Source organism: Echinops telfairi, unplaced genomic scaffold, assembly GCF_000313985.2.
Source record: "Echinops telfairi isolate 266 unplaced genomic scaffold, ASM31398v2 ScPeMD7_5592;HRSCAF=6446, whole genome shotgun sequence".
In the NCBI taxonomy this organism is placed as follows: domain Eukaryota; kingdom Metazoa; phylum Chordata; class Mammalia; order Afrosoricida; family Tenrecidae; genus Echinops; species Echinops telfairi.
In genome coordinates, this window is record NW_022109491.1 from 12,498,864 (window position 1) to 12,506,997 (window position 8,134).

The window sequence follows — 8,134 nt, forward strand, 5'->3', positions numbered from 1 at the left end:
AAGGATTTTTGAATCCCACTCTAGCCAGGATCTTCCAAAGTTGATTCTTACAGGAGCCGTTTGACCTGTAGTTCTTAGTGGTGGCCACTCTGGGGCGCCATCACCACACAGGAGTCAACAAGCACATCTACAGAGAACTGAAATCCACTGTCAGCATCTCAGTGACCCTGTAGGACAGAGTCGAGGCCCCGCTGTGGGGTTTCCAAGGCTGTTAAACCATTAGGGGGGCAGAAAGCCTCATCTTACGCCTGTGGAGCAGCTGGTGGTTTCAAACTGTTGACCTTATGGTGAACAATCCAACCCCCTACCCCACCCCATGCAGCGCACACGTGCTCTCATCAATGCAGGCTGCCTTTGTCTTTGGGGCATCGCCATCATTATTTTCTGATTCGCCACATGTGACTGTGCACCAAGACCCGCACTGACCACTTCCCGTGTGTTTGTTAAAGCACTGCCATTGGCCCGCAATTCACCTGTCATATGATCCAGGCGTCCAGTCGCATCAAGAAGGGCCGCTATAAAGGTCTTGTTTCATACAAGGGGTCTTCAAAAACTTTGGGATCCAGACGCCGCTTCCGGTGTCCACAGAAGGAACGTGAGACTCAGTGGCACGCAGAACCGTGTTCTAGGTCGCAGGGCTAGGCTAGCAAGCACAGGAACGCAGGCGCCGGCACAGGACTCTGGCCGTCTCCGGCCTTTAGTCTCAGGGCTGTCAGAAAGTGCGTGCTTGCAGATGCTTCCTGGGGTCATGACTTCCCGGCATCCTTCCAGATCATCCTGCGACCTTCTGCGTGGATCCCGTGCTTCTGTGCAGAATCCTCCCCGTGTTGCTTCCCTCTGGTCAGGCTGCGCGTACACAGCGCATCCTGGGGTTTGTCATTTGGACGGAGGACCGGTCTTTCCCGGCATTGGCTGAGCTGACGGGGCACGGCTAGCGGCAGGAAAAGGCGGGCCCTGGGCGACTCCCAGCGTGGAGACCCTGCCGAGAGAGGAACACCTGGCCATGCTCCGTTTCCCCCACTGCGCTACCGTCAGAGCCCGCAGCCCTCCGTGGGAGGGGCACAGAGGAGCCGAATCCTGGGCTTCTAAACTCAAAATGATGGCCTGGGAGGAAGACACAAGAGGCTGGAAGGGAGAGGCAATGTAGCAAGCCTTGGCTTCATCCTTCTCATGGGGGTTCCTAAGCAGCTGGGAGGAGAACTCAGACAATCTCCACCCCTATGGAGCCGAGATGCTGGTGGAGGGAGTCTGACAATCCGTCATCAGTACACTAGATGGAGGGACCACCACGCTTTAGGGAAGAAAAACGTATCGCTTTCTATCCAGAGCAGGGGACCATGTCATCAAACCTAGGGGTGGCATTAAACTGTTTTTTTATGTAAATAGTGTTTCCTGGAGTGGTGTGCACAGCAGCCTGGGTTCGCTGAGGTAAGAGCAAACATTGCATCCACAGAGCAGGAACAGAATGCTATATATACTATGTACATCTATACATAATGCTATATATCTATGTATAAAGACAACTAGAAGCGCATAGAAATTAAAATGTCTTCATAACTGAACATTTTAAAAGACAAGTAGAGGAAACTTCCTAGAAGCCATCCTCCAAAAGGCAAGTGCATAGAGAATGATGGGGGTGGGGGGACGGGGACGGTGCTCATGCAACATCTGTCCAAATCGGGACCACAGAAGAGAGGGAGGAAATACTAAAAGACACAATACAAGCAAACTCCCGGGAAGAAGTTTCCCCGATGAGCAGGGTTCACCGAATGGCGGCACCGTGAAGACAGATTCATGCGAACCTACATCAGGGTGCGATTCCAAGATGGAGGGGGGACACAGAAAATCGGAAAGTTCATGAAACTGCTCGCCCTCGTGTTTGCAGCCGCTGCCAGGCTGCCAGTGTGCTGTAAGCCCAGCACCATCTCCAGCTCGCAGAGCTCCGACCCACAAACTGCTGCCATGCATCCAGCTGATGCCAGCTCACGGGGACCCCAGGGTGCAGCGCGAGGGCAGCCCCTGGGAAACGGCCATCTGTCCAGCTGCTTGCACGAGGCGCCCTCTGCTGGAGGAGTGAAGAAACGTCACCGTCCCAGCACCAGCTCAGCGGAGCATTGTGAAATCAGAGGTTATCAAAAGAGCACACGACTTCCGATTCACAAACTTCCCTTCCAGGCCTGGGGGCGAGGAATTGCTCTGGACGTCAGTACAGATCTGAGCTTCCAGAACAGCAAGGCTGTCGGTGCTGTGCCTTCAACACTGAGACAAGAGTCGTTTTCCACCCAGAGGTCCTGGCCCAGCCAAACCAGCCATCAAGTGTGAGGGAGGATTGAAGACATGGGCAGACTTGCCCACTTCTTTCCCACATGCCCTTCCATAAAGTGTACTGCGCGTTAGCCCCCAACAAAGGAGCCGAACTCGACAGAGGACGAGGCGGAATCCTGGGAAGACTGGGCCCTTCAGAGGAGGAGAACAGGGAGTTGGGAGATCACCATACACGGCGCTCCTGAGGCCAGCGGTTTGCTCCTGCTTAGAGGAAAGCACCCAGCGGGGCCCAGAGGGTCTGACCGCACCCAGAGGGTGGGCACAGTTCTGTGAGACTGGGGGAAGAAGACCAGGGGTGGGGTGGAGGGTGCAAAGGAAAATGATGAAAAACAAACCCTAACCAGAAAACTATTTAAGGAAAAATGCAACCGCAGTATACCCACCTTGGCCTGTTAGTAAATACTAATACTAATAATGTTGACTGGGAGCCCCAGTGGTCTAGTGAACTCTGCATTGAGCTGCTCACTGCAAGGTCAGTGGTTTGAAACCACTTGTTGTTCCTCAGGAGAAAGAAGAGGCTGGCTGCTCCTGTGTGGATTTTAAAGTCTCGGAACCCCACAGACGCAGTTCTGCTCAATGGGCCACTGTGAGCAGGCATCCACTCCGTGGCAGTGAGAGGGAGAGTGAATGATGTAAAGATGGAATAGTGGTTTAGCCAAAGACCTGTGGTGTCGTCGGAGACTAACCAGTTAGAAATTGTGGCCATGAGGCTGACACACACCTGTGTGTCAGGGCGAAGCTGCGCCCCACAGGGTTTCCGCGGGTGACTTGTCAGAAGTACATCACCAGGCATTTCTTCCGAGGTGACCCTCCAACTTCTTGGTGAGCAGTCCTGCGTGTGAATTATGCCACCCAGGGACCATTGGGAGCACAGGAGGGGGGAAACAAAGACAGATGTATATGAGTGCTAAATCGTTATTTTCTGTAGAATGTTTTTGATAGTACAAATCAAGAAATAACCAACCCACCAAACAAATCCAAACCCAAACAAAATCAAACCAAACCTCACGATCATCCCGTCAAACCGGAGCCACGGCACCCTGTCCGACATGGTGGAGCTGCTCCTTTGGGTCCCTGAGGCTGGAGAGCTTCCCAGGAGCAGACAGCCTCATCTTTGTCCTGCAGGGCAGTGGGTGGGTTTGAACTGCCCAACCTTGTGGTTAGCAGCTCCCTGTGTTACCCACTACACTACCAGGGCTCCTTCAGGAGGCAATCATCTGTGCATACTTGTGTGGCAAACACCAGGGGCAACAGCTGAGAGCTAAGGGAGTGACTGCCCCCCAACCCCCCCAGGCCGAGGTGGGCAGCCCAGCCTGGGTGGGGGTGGTGGGGGGAGGGTTGAGGGGTGGGAAAAGCTGGGGCCAGGTTTCAGGGAGCTCTCCAACACAGTGTGACATGATATGCCCTGCGCAAAGCACTACGTTTTTTAAGTGGAGAACCTTGAAGATTAACATGCTCACGCCCACAGAGGTGCTAATTGCTGTTATAAAACAGCATGAAATCACTGGGTGCCAGAGCTGCGCAGGCAGGATTTTACGCTGCGTGGCCCTGGCATCCTTGAAGTGCCTCTCTGTCACATTTTGCCTTCCCAGCACCCTTTCTAATTCCGAGGGCACCTGCCAGGTCACAGCTGGCTGACCTCTTGTCTCCTTTGTCCTTTGGCGTCTCACCTGAACTTCAGGAAGCTCTTCCCAACCCTGGTGTGGGTGCTGGCAATGTTGGCGGTGATGGCTCGCTGGGACTCATGGCCTGTGTTTGTGGGGCAGTGACTAGGGAGGGAGGCCCCTGAGGTCAGGGCTCCTTGCCCCGGGCCCCTTTTCTCTACTGGCCCGCTCTTCCCCATACCTGCGGCCAGGCCTCGCTGTCCCCTCGCCCAAAGAGGCTTTGCAGGCAAGGCGCCCCTCTTGTGCATTCCGATGGTGACCCCTGCCAGGCCGTTTGTAGTGGCTGCTCTCCTCCGCCGCCTCCCCACCTGGACTGCCTACACCTGGAGGTCAGCGCCTGGGTTCATTTTGGTCCTCGGCCAGAAGCCTGGCACACAGTGACCGACCAATGGAATGGCCTTTATGCGGAACACATTGTGTGCCAGCCTCATGGACTGTGCCCTCTGCCGGCAGGGCCAGCCACCCTGGCCTGCCCACACACCACTCCACCGAGGAGGTCTCAGTACTGGGCACAGCCCAGGCTCTGCCCAGCTCCCTCGTGGGCTCCAAGTCTTAGCAGGGCCTCCTGTTAGGCTCCCAGTGTGTTTGGATGGATGAAGGCTTTGAAGAAGCCGCTTGTCAGTGAGATGGGGCAGTGTTCTATTTGCCTGCTCCAGCCCGGACAGTGGGGTCGAGCTGTAAGTGGGTGCCCTGACCTCTCAGTGCCATGGACACAGCTGAAGATGTCCAGACCCCAGACTGACAGTCTCTGAGAGGTGCAAATGGGTGGCTCTTGGCTGGTGACCAGAGGCTGAAGGTTCAAACCTACCCACTGACACCACTGAAGACAAAGGCTTGACCCGCTGCTCCCGCCAAGAGGAGAACCGAGGCCCAGGTGAACAGCTCAGTTCCGTGACACATGGGGACCCCTGGGTCTCAAGTCAACAATAACCCTGCAGCAACAGACCCAAGGCCAGGTCGGCGCTCTGACCTAGGGTGTCCCGTGGCCGCAGCCCTGGGACCAGGCCTGGGGAGGGCAACCACGAGTGCCACTGCACGTGGCTCATGGCTGGGTGCTTGTCATAGAGTAGAGGAGAGAGATAGAAGCAGACACAACTTCCCGGGGACAGAACTTCCTGTGAGAGGTCAGGGACCTGCCTCCCAGGGGTTGGGATGCTGCATCTGCTTCACCCAGCGGGCTGAAGATGGGGGACATTCCTGATGTGGCCCCAAACCTGTGCACAGGCTCAGCGGTACTGGATGCCAGAGGACCCTACTTCCCTGGAACAGGGGTCTCGGAGTGGGCTGGGTGGGGTAGAAGCGGAGTAAGGATGCTGCGAGGACAGACAGAACCCCCTGGGCTCCAGGTGAGCTCTGGGTCCCTCACTATTCAGCCATGAGCGGTGGCAACTGGACTGGAGACAGGGCATCTTTGGGCCATGGGAGTTTGCTGTGAGCCCTGAGTGCTCTACTCTCAGCCTCCAGGCATGGGTGCACTTGGCCAGCACCCATGCTTCTGCCAGCAGCCTCCTTGCTCTCCCATTGTACAGGGGCCAGAACACACACGCATGCACACATACACCCTAATACCCATATCTATGGGACACTTGGACTCTGCTTGGCAGTCCCCGAGGGTCTCTGGAAGACGGATCCTTCCACAGACACGAGACCCCGAGAGGGTGTGTGGGTGGGCGGGTGGGTGGAGGCGTCTGGCTCAGGAGGGAGACCCTGGCGTCTCACACGGTCATCGCTCGGGGCTGTCCGTCTGTGAGGAGTCCAGGGATGCTGTTTTCTCAAACATAGAGGTGGGAGTCACACATGTCGCCGTCTGTCTTGTCCTGACGTTACGGACAAGCCCCGCGCAGCACAGGAAACAGGGGAGGTGTGAGCTTGCGCGACATCGCAGTGATGCTGCTGTGCCCCCCCGCACGGGGTTCTGTTTGCCTGCGAGGGTCTCCTTCGCCAAAGCGGAGGACAGAGCTTTTCAGGAGGAACCTGCTGCCCCGGGACTGTTGGCTGGGGAAGGGCATTGAACACGGTTCAAGAACAGGGCCCCTGAGAGCTGTCCGGGAGGTGGAGGTCCCACCTGAAATACCTGTCAGGAGGCTGAGTACCTGTAGCCCCTCAACAGCCCCATCCACCCCAGGCCACTGCTAACCTTTTTCTAGACCAGCGGTTCTCAACCTTCCTAACGCCGCGACCCTTTCATGCAGTTCCTCACGGGGTGGTGATCCCCCAACCATCACATTATTGTTGTTGCTACTTCATCACTGTCATTTTGCTACTGTTCTGAATCGGGCGACCCCTGTGAAAGGGCCGTTTGACCCCCAAAGGGGTCGTGACCCACAGGTTGAGAACCGATGCTCTAGACACAAAGTCGCTGCCGAACGGTGCCTGGCCTTTCCCCTTGCTGGGGTACCACAAGGAGCCCTAGTGGGGTCATGGTTATGCGTTCGGCTGCCACCCACAAGGTCAGCAGTTTGGAACCACCCACTGCTCCACCGGAGAAAGACGGGGCTTTCTACTCGTCTCGGAACTCACACGGGCAGCCCCACCCTGTCTGGTAGGGTCACTATGAGTCGGCATTGACTCGATGGCTGTGAGTTTGGTTGCTTGGTGTGAAAGGACCACTGCCTCGCATCGGCCTTGCCGCGTGCGCTTTGCTGAGATGCTGGAAGCGGTAATATCGCTATTTCTGCGACAGGGGAGCTCCCACAGACTGGGAAGAAAGGCCTGGCGGGCTACTCCCCACAACGAGCCGATGAAAGCCCTCTGGATTTCATCACACTTGACCTACTCGCTTTGGACAGGAGGGGTTCATGGCTGGAGGAGGTCATCTTGCTTTATCAAGTGGAGGGCCAGCCAGGTGTGCACAGCCTCAGTGAGATGCCAAAGCGAACTTGACCTTCGGGGCCATCCACGGAGGGTGCCGGCCCGGGCAGCATTGTGTCCCGTTGCACAGGGAGCTGGATTGGACGGGCAGTCGTGATTGACATCCCTCGAGGTGGGTGTCAGGCTTTCACTGCCGAGAAGAGGGACCCACAGGGGCAGCTCTGCACGGTCCTACAGGGTAGCTACGGGTTGGCATCGACCAGATGGCAGTGAGTTTGGGTTTTTTGTTGTTGAATCTGGAACCCTGGTGGGTAGTGGGTTACATTTCGCTTGGCCAACTGCAAGGTCAGGAGTTCAAACTCAGCTGCTCCATGGCTGCCTACTCCTGCAACGATTTCGTCTTGGAAATGTCAAGGAACAATTCTACCCTGTCCTGTAGGGCCGATAGGAGCTGGAATCGGACTCGATGGCTGTGAGTTTGTTTTTTGCAAACCTTCCCTCCCTCCCCATTCATCTGCTGGAAAGCTGGCTGGGAGTCCCTGTCTGGGCGATTTCCTATATGCATATTTAGAGAAATGCCCTCCCTACCTCCCTTCTCAGCCTTCCTCCCCCCACCCCTCTTTTTCCGGAGCCCAGAGGTCCCCTCGCTGAAGGCCCACCACTGTCACTCACTAATGAACTGTACTACCAGGCAGAATAGCGAGTGCCCTGTGTGGTCACATCTCTATGCCCACGATCCCTTCTAATCACCCCAGAACCCTATGCGTGGGTGCCATCCGGATCCTCTGCTCTGAAGTGGGTTCCATGACCTCTGACCCCACACCCGAGGCCAGGGAGGCCCACCCCCGGCTCAGAGACCCAAGTGGCCGGTGGACGGCAGGCAGGTGGCCCTGTCCCGGTCGAGCCGCCTCCCTTTGCCAAAGCCACGTCGGGAGGCCCAGCTTGGGCGTATGGAGTAAGGAGAGACAAAACCGCTGTCCACTTTTCGGAAGTTTTATTATAAAGGAATTGGAGAGAAGCACTGGGCATCGAGACAGACATTGGCAGGGCCAGGACACAGCTGCAAACAACAGGAAAAACCCAAGCTGAGCAACCGACAGCCCCAGACAAAACACCGGGCACACCGAGGAGAGGTCTGGCTCTCCCCTCTCCTCATAAGTAGACAAAAGTCGTCATTGGCAACGTTAAATAGGTGGACAGATGGTTACAGGAGAAGAAGGGTGTCCATCGGGCAGTGGGGGCTGCCAATCGCCCAGGGCTTGCTGGGTGGATGGGAACATGGGTGCAGCCGCCTCGGGGCATGTCTCCCTTTAGATAAAACGTGCCCCCCCCCC